The sequence below is a fragment of the Rhinoderma darwinii genome, chromosome 3 (assembly GCF_050947455.1).
Source record: "Rhinoderma darwinii isolate aRhiDar2 chromosome 3, aRhiDar2.hap1, whole genome shotgun sequence".
Taxonomy (NCBI): Eukaryota; Metazoa; Chordata; class Amphibia; order Anura; family Rhinodermatidae; genus Rhinoderma; species Rhinoderma darwinii.
Window position 1 is genome coordinate 203,119,488 of NC_134689.1, and position 15,106 is coordinate 203,134,593.

General features: G+C 43.2%; 1 protein-coding gene across 1 annotated transcript in view; it reads right to left on the reverse strand.

The window, feature by feature from the left end:
• The window catches only part of SLC2A13 (solute carrier family 2 member 13), a 204,934-nt gene that overhangs the window by 166,125 nt on the left and 23,703 nt on the right, over window positions 1-15,106 (reverse strand). The gene's annotated exons all lie outside the window — the stretch shown is intronic.

Consider the following 15,106-nt stretch of genomic DNA (forward strand, 5'->3'; position numbering starts at 1 on the left):
ACATTGCTAGTAACTACATTCCAGCGCCGATAAACTGATGTAGGAGATAGAGCATTTTTATTCTGGTGACAGAGCCTCTAAGTTTTTTGGCACCCGGTGAAGTGGCCAAATATGAATAAACTTACGCATTTTACTTAGAGTTGCTCCACTGCACCTTATATGTATAGGTGCTTTTTTTGTTATTTTCATGGGGAAATTGTTTATGTTTATAGCCTATTTAAAACCTATAAGAGATTCCAAATGGGCAATCCCCATATGTATAGGTAATACCCAGTGAATTTTGCCCTTCGCAAATGCCAATTTTGGGTTTGAAGAAAAATCTCTTGCATTAGCTTTGCTATAATTTAACATTTCCAGTTCCATTTAAAGTAAAAAATGCCATTTATATTCATATATTCACATTTTAAATATTTACATAATCAATCTTCTTAAATATTCATATAATCAGCCTTGAACTGCACAAAGTACATGAGTTAAAATAATGAAGATGGTGCATTGTGACTAAAGTTGTTCTTTGTATTCAGTGGGTTTTTTAAAAAGGTTACAATAATCATTTATTCACAGATAAAATTAGTATATTCCCTTGAATAAGATTCCAGTAACTATTAAACTACATAAATATTGTTTTAGTAGAAAATTAAAGTTCACTGCTAGCAAGAATAATATATTCAAAAATCTTTAAAGGAAATTTGGAGATAACAGACAAACCAAGAAACATTACCAAACAACCCTGGTTTAGATTGTATTCTGGGCTTTTATTCTAACTATATTTAACTCTCTTATGGATGAGGAATCGGAGGGTTTTCCAAATGAAATGTTTGAAAACAAAATGCCCTCCCTACGGTGCCTCCTTACCAGAGCAGGAAGTCTGCTGCGATCTCATTTATTTATTTTTTTACGCCGTTCACCTTGCGGTTCAAGTTACATGTTAACTTCATTGTTTGGTCCATTACGGTCGTGGCGATATCATTTATGTGTACTTTTACTTCATTTTTTACACTTCCTAAATAAAACCACTTTTCATATAGAAAAAAATGTTGTTTTGTTTACTGTAATCTTTATTAATAATTTTTATTTCACACTTATTACTTATTTTTTGTCCCACTAGGGGACTTCACTATGCGATCTTTTGATCGCTGCTACAATGCTTTGGTAAACCAGAGCATTATTGCCTGTCAGTGGGGGGAGGGAGCGGCACGGTCTACGGGGGGAGGGAGCTGCACGACACCGTCTACGGGGAGAGGGAGCGGCACGGTCTACGGGGGGAGGGAGCGGCACGGTCTACGGGGGGAGGGAGCGGCACGGTCTACGGGGGGAGGGAGCGGCACGGTCTACGGGGGGAGGGAGCGGCACGGTCTACGGGGGGAGGGAGCGGCACGGTCTACGGGGGGAGGGAGCGGCACGGTCTACCCGGGGGGAGGGAGCGGCACGGTCTACGGGGGGGCCGTATAGCACTGTCTACGGGGGGGCCGTATAGCACTGTCTACAGGGGGGCCGTATAGCACTGTCTACAGGGGGGCCGTATAGCACTGTCTACAGGGGGGCCGTATAGCACTGTCTACAGGGGGGCCGTATAGCACTGTCTACAGGGGGGCCGTATAGCACTGTCTACAGGGGGGCCGTATAGCACTGTCTACAGGGGGGCCGTATAGCACTGTCTACAGGGGGGCCGTATAGCACTGTCTACAGGGGGGCCGTAAAGCACTGTCTACAGGGGGGCCGTATAGCACTGTCTACAGGGGGGCCGTATAGCACTGTCTACAGGGGGGCCGTATAGCACTGTCTACAGGGGGGCCGTATAGCACTGTCTACAGGGGGGCCGTATAGCACTGTCTACAGGGGGGCCGTATAGCACTGTCTACAGGGGGGCCGTATAGCACTGTCTACAGGGGGGCCGTATAGCACTGTCTACAGGGGGGCCGTATAGCACTGTCTACAGGGGGGCCGTATAGCACTGTCTACAGGGGGGCCGTATAGCACTGTCTACAGGGGGGCCGTATAGCACTGTCTACAGGGGGGCCGTATAGCACTGTCTACAGGGGGGCCGTATAGCACTGTCTACAGGGGGGCCGTATAGCACTGTCTACAGGGGGGCCGTATAGCACTGTCTACAGGGGGGCCGTATAGCACTGTCTACAGGGGGGCCGTATAGCACTGTCTACAGGGGGGCCGTATAGCACTGTCTACGGGGGACACTATGTACAAAGGGGGTTGAGTGGCACCCAGGGGACGGGGGCCTAGTCAAAAGTTTGCTATGTGGCCCAGTCTTTCCTAGTTAAGCCCCTGCTTCTCTCCTGCAGAACGCAATTACTCTATTGGGGACCGTGAGTTACTCGCCGTAAAATTGGCCTTAGAAGAGTGGAGGCACCTGCTAGAGGGGGCTGCTCTTCCTATTATCATGTACACCAATCACAAGAATCTCACTTATTTTCAGTCTGCACAATGACTGAACCCTCATCAAGCCAGACGGTCACGGTTCTTTGCCAGATTCAAGTTCCTACTTCACTTCCGTACGGCAGATAAAAATATAACGGCAGATGCCCTGTCTCGAATGTTTGAGACAGATGACTGAGAGGACCCTCAATTTAACATTGATCCTTCTAGGATTATTTCTGTTAACCCTCTGCAGATTAGAGACATTACTCCTGCGGACAGAAAAAAATTCTCATCTGAGGACAAAATTCCAAGTTGGCTGGGCACTCTGGTGTCCATAAGACTCGGGACTTTATTTCTCATCATTACTGGTGGCCCACGCTGACTAAAGATGTTGTGAACTAGGTCTCTTCTTGTACCAACTGTGCCCAAAACAAGGCTACACATTCCAAGCCTGCTGGTCTGATTCAACCTCTGTCTGTTCCGGATGGTCCCTGGAAACATATTGCCATGGATTTGATTACCGACCTTCTTCCTTCTGCTGGATGTACCACTGTCTGTGTCGTGGTGGATCGTTTTTCTAAGATGGCACATTTTGTCCCTCTGGCCTCCCCTCTGCCCCTCATTTGGCAAATCAGTTAATTCAACATATCTTTCATCTGCACGGACTACCCCTCAATATTGTCTCTGATCGGGTTATACAACTTCCGTCTAAATTCTGGAGAGCTCTGTGTAAACTTGGATGTGAAATTTGACTTTTCTTCTGCTTATCAAACACAACCTAACGGCCAAGTTGAAAGTATTAATCAAGTACTAGAGAATTATCTTCGTCATTTTATATCTGTTCAACACGACTGTTGCATCTTCTCCGTTCTTTATTGTTTACAGCCATCAACATGTTCCTCTTCCTGTACCGGCTACATCTCAAGAGCCTGCAGCCAATTCTTCTTTCAGAAGCGCTCTTCACACCTGGAAGCAAATCAAGTCCATGATCCTGTAGGCAGTGGATCGCATGAAGAAATATGCCAATACGAAGAGAAGAATTTCTCCTCAATTTCCTCCCGGAGTCAAAGACTGGTTATCTTCGAAAAACATTCATCTGAAAATCCCCTTCTACAAATTTGCTCCCAATCTTCTTCGTCCCTTTGAGATTCTACAATAAATCAACCTTGTGTCTTACAAGCTACCACTACCCCCTTCTCTCAAGATTTCCAACTCGTTCCATGTGTCCCTCCTGAAGCCTGTGGTCCTGAACCGATAAAGTAAATCTCTTGGCTCTGCAATTATTCCCAGTGGAGCTTCAGATGTCTTTGAGGTAAAGGAGATCCTGGACTGCAAGAAGATAAGGGGGAAGACCTTCTACCTGGTAGATTGAAAGGGCTTTGGTCCTGAGGAGAGGTCTTGGGAGCCAGAAGAAAATGTGGATGCTCCAGCTCTCATTAAAAATGTCCTTCTACGCTCTGGACCTAACCCTGAGCACCATGGTCTTTAAAAGGAACCATGCCCCTTTCCTTAGTGATAAACGAACAAAAGTAGAGGATCCAGTGCAATCATTTAAAATAGAACATGGTTCCAATTTTATTGGGATATTAAAACAGAATCAATCCCGAGTGTGGTGTTTAGAGATAGGTAGATAGGTGCCTACGCGTTTCAGACGTTCTACACGTCCTTCCTCATGGCTTTCTTTTCCCTGGTAAAAAATAAAATTGGAACCATGTTCTATTTTAAATGATTGCGCTGGATCCCCTACTTTTGTTCGTCTTCAACACCGTGAGCCATCACGGAGATCCAGGCACAGAGCGCAGAAAATCTGCATTCAAGGTGAGCTGGAGGATCCCTCCCACAGTTCCCTTTCCTTAGTGCCTGAGCATTGTTGTGTCTTCCCAGTGTTTGTCATGCAAATGATTCCCTAGCTGTATCCCGTATCCGAGTACAGTGCCCGGATTTAGTCTATTGCCCGAGACAACATCTGTGTTCAAGTCCAGTATCCGAGACAAGTTCCGATAGTCCAGCACCAGCTTGCTCCTGATTATCTGGAACAAGCCAGTAACCAAGGTACTTTCTCCCTAGTGACTTTGTTTGACCAGCTGCTACTCCACTACGTGACACCGGGTGTGCTTAGTAAAACCAGCTTAGTAAAGTTTTTGTTGCCATGATCTCCTGGTAGCTATTCCATCGCTTCCACGACAAACCTGCAAAGCATGTGCACCATTTAATAAATTAATTAAAAAGACACTTAACTTGGCCATAATTTTCATACGGCAGCGTGTACTGGCCAGTGTCCATGCTGTGTATGAAAATTAAGAAACGGGGACAGTGTCGCTATGTCTCCTATATATTTGAATTCAGCATGGTACTTAATGGTTAAGCTAAATGTGGATATATATTAAATATATATAGGGACTGTCTACTTCTTAATCTTATTTTTTTTTAAAACCTCTAATATACTGGCCAGCTAATTAACTATACCATGAAAACTACCCGTCCATTACTACTTTTTTACATGCTTATGATGATGTGTACATGTTACCCATGAGACTATTAGCTCAAGGCTCCTTTGAACCTAAAGAGGCTTTATCGGAGTACTAATTAAAATCTTGTAGAATATGCACATCAAGGCAATGCATTTCACCATTTTTGCTTTCAAGACATTGAGGAAGCGCATTTTAATTTACACCACAGCAACATGTTTAGTGTATGTGAATATTGCTCACATAAACTACTGCTCGTTCATTTCAATACACCCCCAGATTATTTGATTTCTTTGTAAGGCTGTGTTCACATGGCTTATTTTCAGGCTGATTTTGGAGCATAAACCCCTCTTTTTACGCTCCAAAATACACTTGAAATAAGCCTGCAGTTTCCCATTAATTTAAATGGGAAATACATTGTGCTATTTACATGGTGTATTTTTACACTGCTGAATTTGAAAAAAAACGCCTCGCAAAAAGAAGTAGATAGTCACTTCTTGAGGCGTTTTTTGAGCTGATTTTCCATTGACACTATGGAAAAAACACCTTAAAAAGCTTAAAATTAAAAGAAGCTTAATTTTCAGCTTCAAAAACGCCTTCAAATCAGAGGCTGTTTTCCCTTGAAAACCGCTCCGTAATTTTATCCACTTTTTCTACGTGTGAACTGTGCTTTGCACAGAAATTAATCTAATTTACTAGTTTATGAAGGAGAAATAATTAAAAAAGCGACACGTCATAGTCCCTTTGAGAAATGCAGGGCATACTCTGTAGTAAATTGCTCACCTGGAGAAGGTTTCTCTTTGTGGCATCCATCAAATATTAAGCTCTCGTACCACTCAAATCGACGAAAATTAAAAAAAAGTTATGGCTCTCAAAATGTGGCAACAACAAGCTAATTTTTTTTAACAAATTGTTTATTTTTTAAAAGTGGTAAAACACAAAAAATAAAAACTATATAAATTTGGTATCACCGTAATCGTATCAACCCATAGAATAAAGTTAACATGTCGTTTTTTACCCCAGGATGAATGCCGTAGAGACTAAAATAAAAAAAACAAATGGCAGAATTGCTGTTTTCTACCCATTTCAACCCCACATAACTTTTTTTTCAGTTTACCCAGTACATTATAGGGTAAATTAAACGGTGCCGTGAAAAACTGCAACTCGTCCCACAAAAAAGCAAGCCCTCAAATGGCTATGTCGGCTGAAGCAGAAGCAAAAAAAATAATTATGGCTTTTGGAAGGCGGGGAGGAAAAAACGAAAATTAAAAGCCGATAACTGGCCTGGTCATTAATGGGTTAAAAAATATCAACCTGTCAGACAAACATATGTAGCGTGAATACATCAGAGGGTTATACATCAAGACGCATCATCCTTAAAATGCTAAATGGGACTTGGATAATGTTAAAGTATCCATCAGGGTGTGGCTTAATTTTAGCAAATCAATTATACACCTTATAGTGAAGTGTCCCAGTTTGTATAAGAGAATTTGACAGAAGAACGACCAGAAGAACATTACCCCCAAGAATTATCCAACCACCAACAGAATGACATTTTGATACCACAGGGGATGAGACTAACCCTGCTTGCACCTAATTCACCGTCCATTAACATGATCCAGAAGGAACCAGTTTTGGTGCCTACATGCCCATGGTACATGTCCTTTGTTTAGATTGGTCAATACTAGAAAACAATGAGTAGCTTGTACGGATTAAAGCATTCCATTTTTTAAGCTGTACTGGACGAATTCATTGAGAACTCTGGCTCTTATCGACAACTTTATATTTGAGGACGTTTTGATACAGAAGTCCCAATATGGCCTCCTCGTATTATACCCCATTTATACCAAGGACTGATGCAACTTGTATACTATAAAAAAAGAAAGACTGTTCAATTAAAGAGGCTCTGTCACCAGATTTTGCAACCCCTATCTGCTATTGCAGCAGATAGGCGCTGCAATGTAGATTACAGTAACGTTTTTATTTTTAAAAAACGAGCATTTTTGGCCAAGTTATGACCATTTTTGTAGTTATGCAAATGAGGCTTGCAAAAGTCCAAGTGGGTGTGTTTAAAAGTAAAAGTCCAAGTGGGCGTGTATTATGTGCGTACATCGGGGCGTTTTTAATACTTTCACTAGCTGGGCGCTCTGAAGAGAAGTAACATCCTCTTCTCTTCAGAACGCCCAGCTTGTGACAGTGCAGATCTGTGACGTCACTCACAGGTCCTGCATCGTGACGGCCACATCGGCACCAGAGGCTACAGTTGATTCTGCAGCAGCATCAGCGTTTGCAGGTAAGATCGAAATGCTGCCACACCGTAAATGCTGCCACACTCTAAATGCTGCCACACTCTAAATGCTGCCACACTCTAAATGCTGCCACACTCTAAATGCTGCCACACTCTAAATGCTGCCACACTCTAAATGCTGCCACACTCTAAATGCTGCCACACTCTAAATGCTGCCACACTCTAAATGCTGCCACTGTAAATGATGCCACACTGTAAATGATGCCACACTGTAAATGCTGCCACTGCCCTCCCTTGGTATGATGACACAGGCCTCCAATGGTATGATGCCACAACGTATACGCTGCCACAACCTATACGCTGCCACAACGTATACGCTGCCACAACGTAAACGCTGCCACAACGTAAACGCTGCCACAACGTATACGCTGCCACAACGTATACGCTGACACAACGTATACGCTGACACAACGTATACGCTGCCACAACGTATACGCTGCCACAAGGTATACGCTGCCACAAGGTATACGCTGCCACAAGGTATACGCTGCCACAAGGTATACGCTGCCACAAGGTATACGCTGCCACAAGGTATACGCAGCCACAACGTATACGCTGCCACAACGTATACGCTACAACACTGGAAATGATGACACACTGCTTTTGCTGCCACAGGCCTCCATGATATGCTGACACAGGCCTCCTGTATATGATGCCACAGGCCTCCCTGATATGATGCCACAGACCTCCCCTATATGATGCCACAGGCCTCCCCTATATGATGCCACAGGCCTCCATGATATGCCTACATGATATGTCACAGGCCTCCCGTATATAATGCCACAGGCCTCCCTGATATGCCTCCATGACATGATGCCACAGGCCTCCCGTATGATGGCACAGGCCTCCCGTATATGCCGACATAGGCCTCCCTTATATGATGCCACACATGATGCCTATTTCGGCGTTACTTACCGCCTCGCTGTTCCCCCACGGTGGTCCTCCCAAGTCGCCTCGCTCGTCCTCCTCCGTCGCCTCGCTCGTCCTCCTCCGTCGCCTCGCTCGTCCTTCCACGTCCGATTCCCTGGTACACCTCGTCCTTCCTTGTCCTCCTCGCCCGACTCGCTGCTCCTCCTCCGTCGCCTCGCTCGTCCTTCCACGTCCGACACACTGGTACACCTCGTCCTTCCTTGGCCGCCTCGTCCTCGAAGTGTCCCCTCGCTGGTCCTGGTCCGCCTCGATGGTCCTGGTCCGCCTCGATGGTCCTGGTCCTCCTCAGAGCGTCTCCTCGCAGGTATGCTCGCAGTACAACCTCCTTCCACTGTGTAGTCGCTTTGAAAATGGCGGCACACAATGTAAGGAGGTTTGAAGACATTGAAACCCCTCCCTCTCCTGGCACTTGCCAGGATAAGGGAGGGGGGATTCTGTGAGCTCACTAGAGCGAGTCACTTTTCCCAAAATTTGCAGCAGAAAAGCTATGTGGTTGCTTTACCACATGCAATGCTACAATTTTGGGAATGGCTCCATCTAGTGACCAGAAATGGTAAATACTATAAAATTGAATCCAATTGAATCCAATTTATAATATTTCCTGACTCGTGAAAAAAATAAAAAAAATTGGAACAATGTTTAATCACCTACACACTATATGTTTAATTTAAATAAAAAAAACATGTTTTTCAGGCAACACATTCCCTTTAAGGGTTTACGTCCCTTGCCACTCCAGTGGCGTTGATCTGGTGGTCCCCGCCAGTTTTTGTTGATTTTCCTGTAGCGATGAAGTGCCGTACATCCATGTGACCGCTGCAGCCAATCACTGGCCTGTTAAAATGGTCAGCACGTTTCCACTAAAGCCAGCGGTTGACTGCAGCAGCCACGTGAATGCACAGAAAGTCATCACCACAGGAAATTCGGACAAAACACTGCCCCAAATCACTGCTTTTCCGCCACAAAAAAGCAGATGTTGCAGGTTTTAACTTCTCCTTGAATTCAATGGGGAAAACCTGCAACAAATAAGCAGCGATTAAGCAAACACAATTGACTTGCTGTGGATTAAGAAAACGCACCGAAGGTCAATTTCTGAGCGGTTATTCCGTCTATCATTTACGCAGTGTGTTGAGGAGATTTGTTGAAATCTCATTCACTTTGCTGCTACTGTATTATGCTGTTGCGGAAAATCCATAGTATTTACGCTACGTGTGAACTGACCCTTATAGTAACTTCTGGCCGTAGCATTTTTGGACAAAGAACAATGCAGCAATAAACAAAATAGAATACACAAGTAAAAGACGTGTGTGAGTGCAACCCATGTGGACTCGCTACCGGGAAAACATTTTTTAACTTTAACATAATTTCTAGGTACACAATAAAAGGTTTTATTCTTGTATACTTATATGACACAAGTATCTAATTTAATTTTAAGTGGCAATATTGTTTTTGCTAAACATCTCCATTTAAAAGAAATAGTCAAGGATATTTTACAGGAAATTTTTTTTTAAATTATGAAGCTATAAAACACAACTACAAAACTTTACACAAATCAGTTTTCAGTTCTTGCGGGATAGAGCTGCATATTGAAATCGGACTTGTGATAGAAGTAACAGGAAACAAAAGAAGAAGATCAACCTCCACAGAAATAAAAAGGGGGGGGGGGGGGTAAATACTTTTTTTGTTTTATATTAATACGATTATGTGTCACTCCGCAACCAAAACATAGAACCCATTTCTTTCATTCACTTAGGGAATACTTTAATGTGGTTTAGACTTCCACATAGTCTATAATATTGCCCATAGCACATGACAACATCATGGGTCAGTGCTGTATTATGTTTTTGATGCTGATCATTTCAGATTTCAGCAACTGACCAAAATAAATCTTGGTATTCTCACTGTAAGGCCGGATTCACACGAGCGTAATATACGCGCGTGCTTTTCACGCGTGTCGTACGCACCTATATTACTCTATGGGGCAGTGCAGACGATGCGTGAATTTTGCGCAGCGCGAGTGCGTTGCGTAAAACTCACATGTTCTATAATCGTGCGTTTTTCGTGCATCACGCACCCATTGAAGTCAATGGGTGCGTGAAAACCACGCATGCCGCACGGAAGCACTTCCGTGCAAACTGCGTGATTCGCGCAAGAGCTGTCAAAAGGATGAATGTAAACAGAAAAGCACCACGTGCTTTTCTGTTTACAAACATCCAAACGGAGTGTCAAATTAGAGATGAGTAAGAAATGTGCCAAAGCACAGAGGTCCCAATTTCCCAGCCACCATAGAATTGGTGTCAATGGTAGCAGTTAAAATATAACTTTTATTAATGGATCAAACAGACAGACAGCAACACAAAGTTAAAATTGTATCAAAAGACGGCTCATGTGTATCATAAAGATCAATGTGCACACACCCAGCACATCGCTGGACGCAATGAGTGAAACTGATTCGGCAGCTGCAGACTGCCGTTCGTAGGATCAGTCCCACACAATTAGAGAAAGTGACAAAGCCGTCAGTGATTATTAAGATGGCGATAGCCCCCCCGACATGTTTCGTTGCAGAAGCAACGTCCTCAGGGGATAACACGGGGCTAAAGTTAGATTAGAGATGAGCGCACCGAACTTCACCGGGTTCGGCCGAACTCGTTTTGACCGAACCCGGCAAAAAATGTTTGGGTACGCGACGTCAGGAGACAGTCACTGTCCACGGTGCTGAAAGAGTTAAACTTGTTCAGCACCATGGACAGTGACTTCCGATCACAATATACATATACGTGTAAAAAAAACAAGAGGTTCTGACTTACCGATAACTCCCGGCTTCTTCCTCCAGTCCGACCTCCCGGGATGACAATTCAGTCCAAGGGACAGCTGCAGCCAATCACAGGCCAAGCACAGGCTGCAGCGGTCTCATGGACTGCCGCGTCATCCTGGGAGGTGGGGCCGGATGACAAGAGAGGGACGCGTCACCAAGGCAACGGCCGGGAGACCGGACTGGAGGAAGCAAGAAGTTCATGGTAAGTATGAACGTCTTTTTTTGATTCATAGGTTGGTGTATATTGTGATCGGAACTCACTGTCGAGGGTGCTGAAAGAGTTACTGCCGATCAGTTAGCTCTTTCAGCACCTTGGACAGTGACGGGCGTCGACTAGCCTCATCTCTATGAAGGCGGCTGCGCGAAAATCACGCAGCCGCGCATGATACACGGATGACACACGGAGCTGTCAAGTGCCTTTTGCGCATGCAAAACGCAGCGTTTTTTGCGCGCGCAAAACCCTCACGCTCGTGTGAATCCGGCCTAAGACATCACCCAGTTCTTAAAAAAAACAAAAAAAAAAACGGTTGAGTGTCTGATACCTTTGTACTATGCTTTACATAAAGCAGCTCCGGGATGGAATTATATATAGTTCATCACTAGGCCAGGCTCTTTATGATAACCTGTTTAATGCTACACATTATAAATCAGAATAAAATGTACATGCAACACCGAGAGCATTGCCATTAACATGAAGCAGCAAAATAAGTCAAATCAATGAACGGACTAGTAGATTGATCAGTGAAGAGTCTAGAATTAATGGAACAAGTTTCAGCAATAGCAGCAAAAATCTGTAACAGGCCGACAACAAAATTGTATTTTGCATTATCATCAAGTGGAAAATGTGACTCATGGTACATGATGAGAAAACGTATTGCATAGAAATCGGAAAAAATCTGTTTAGAATATTAGAAGAAATGGCTCATATATTTAGTAACATTAAAAAATTAAAAAATAATTCAACTTTCCATACCAGCAAAAACTTCATGTTCAGCAAACACCTTTGGAGCACTGAATGGTATCTAGAAAACCTGGGATGCAGGAAAGCATTTTGGCACCACGGATATTTTATTAACAACACGAAGAGATAAGGTATAATATGCGAGAGGCTCATACAGTAGATGGACGTGGACATTTAAAAGGCAGTTTTTAAAATATTGCCTCTTACTGTTTTATATATTTTCTGCAGTTATTTGCGAAAGAGAATATTTTTAGTATGGAAATTGTATTATAATTAGATGTTTTCACAAATGACCCAAGATCATTTGTGATTCAAGAAAACTGCTTTTATCTGTAATTGTTGTATTCTTGAATAAAAACTAGCCCAGCGCAAAGGAGAAATCTGCTCCCGTTGGGAAGAAGTTGCTACTGATATAGAAAGTTTTACCGTTTTTCTTTCATCATTGTTAAGTTGTAAAACACTTGATTCGGCTACTGCTAAAATAGGCAACATACAGTTTCAGAAGTGTCGTATGACGCTAGCTCAGTCGCTTCTATAACTCGCATAGAAGTGAACGGCCACCACTAGTGAGGCAGCTGCCTCACTTAGGAGGTACGGCGATCGGGGGACTCCCATTCTCCTGTGGATATGCCACAAATGTTAATTTTAAGCATATACAGTTTAACTGAAAAGTTACGAGTTCTAGTATGTGTTTCCCACTGCTTATATAGCACCAACATATTCTGCAATCTAGTACGGAGATGATCATCAGTCACATTGGAGACAGGCCCCAATGGGGCTCACAATCTAATTTCTCTATCTCAGTCCAACATACACCGTAGGAATGATTTCATAGGAATTCATTTAACTTCTCAGTATGTTTTTGGAGTATGGAATGAAAGTTGAGTACCTAGAGCGTGATAAAAAGTTCAATTTAGTCTCATCTGACCAAAGAATCTTCTTCCATGTGTTTAGGGAGTCTGCCACATTCTATTTGACAAACGCAAAACGTGCTCTTATAGGTTTTTCTTTTTAAGGAATGGCTTTTTTCTGGCACCTCTTCCATAAACCCCCGCTCTGTGGAGTGTCCGTCTCATGGACAAATACTTCCATCTCCGCTGTGAAACTTTGGAGCTCCTTCAGGGTTATTGTTGCCCTCTTTGTTGAATATCTAGCTACTGACCCCCTTGTCCGATCTGTGAGTTATGGTGGGCAGCCTTCTCTTGTCAGTGGTTTGTAGTTGTGCTATATTTTCCCTACTTTGCTATAAAGGATTTAATGGTTCTTCGTGGGATGTTCAAAGTTTGTAATATTGATTCCGTTGTTAAAACGGAAACCTGCCACAGTGGCGACGAACGGAAATCATTAGCAATGTTTCCGTCAACATTGATATCAATGGTGACTGAAACGGAAGCTGTGGTTTCAGTTTGATTTTCCATTGCGGGGTTCACCCGACGGAAACCTCCGACTGAACCCCGGAACGGAAAGCCAACGCTGATGTGAACAGGCCCTAAGTGGTGTTGCAGACTAAGGGATCTTTCAGAGCAGGTGCATTTATACGGACGTTATGTGACACTTTCATTGCACACAGGGGGACCTTTAGTTAATTATGTGACTTCAGAAGATAATTGGTTTGACCAGAAATTATTTAGGGATTTCATAGCAGGGGGGTTGAATGCATATGCACTCCCAAATTTCAGTTTCTATTTTATTTTTTTGTAACAAGGTTTTGTTTTTGTTTTTCATTTCACTTTAAGGGTATGTGCACACGATGAGAGGCTTTTACGTCTGAAAAGACAGACTGTTTTCAGGAGAAACAGCTGCCTCGTTTCAGACGTAAAAGCTCCTCCTCGCATTATGCGAGGCGTCTTTGACGCTCATAAATCTTGAGCTGCTCTTCATTGACTTCAATGAAGAACGGCTCAAATTACGTTGCAAAGAAGTGTCCTGCACTTCTTTGCCGAGGCAGTCAATTTACGCGTCGTCGTTTGACAGCTGTCAAACGACGACGCGTAAATTACAGGTCGTCTGCACAGTACGTCGGCAAACCCATTCAAATGAATGGGCAGATGTTTGCCGACGTATTGTAGCCCTATTTTCAGGTGTAAATAGATGCATAATATGCCTCGTTTACACCAGAAAATAGGTCGTGTGAACCCAGCCTGACAATTTGGACTATTTTGCCAGGTCCATTACATAAATCAGGAACAGCAGCAAGCAAGGGGGAATACTTTATATAAGGCACGGTAGCTCCCAGGATCTTTTTCACTAAATAACAGCATGCCAGTTCAGTTTTTGTGGTGAAGATCCATGGTGGTATATAGTGCTCATAGTAAAATATATTTATAAAAATATAATTGCGGTGACCAATTGGTAAGTCCCGATTTGCCGCTGGTGGTGCTCAATACCGCAACACCAGACAATCGCTATCACATGGGTGAAGCACGCATAAACACTGACAGAAAACAAAAGTTCACCAGTAGACCAGCGGAAACAAACACCGAAGATAATAGAATACCGGTATCCCATCTTGGTATATATCCCCACTATAATTTTGGGGTGACCCAAACGATGGAGTATGTTTTTCTCTTATTCATTGATATGGTTAGGGTGGCTACCAACTCCTTTGGATTTATTCTATTGGTCAGGCCATATTTATTTCTGATAGGTCTATATGCTCTGAGATGCGGCAGAGATTGTGCTAATTTCTAAGATGGCGCCTGATGTATTCAGTGACATCAGTGCGCAAGCGCGAGTTGGTGTGTGACATAAAGACGAACACAGGCGATAGTTTGTGTATTATGACAAGTGGACATGCGCAATAGGTAGTATGAGACGCTGACAGCCTTCCCAGCGATTGGGAAGTAACTTTTTAATTTGTGTATGTTTTGTACACCTGGTGATATAGATTAGCAAATGTGAATCGTATATGTTGGCAATTCTATTGATTGGCCTTATTAAATGATACGACTATAGCACTCTATGAATATTTAACTTTGTCAATTTATTTGAACGTATGTTTGTATATTTTCATATTGTCAAGTGGTTTTATATGAGACTTTGTATTTTTTTCACTATTTTTATGTGAAATTCTCTTAGGCCCCATTCACATAACAGGGAAACTTGGCTGTGTGACGGCCGTTTTTATTTTTGTTTTTTTTAACGGCCAACACACGGCTGCATTAAAAACTGTTCACTCCTATGGTGCTATTCACATGGTCGATTTTTTGGTGGCCCATTTTACCGGAGGAGCCCCTGGTGTTACTATTCAT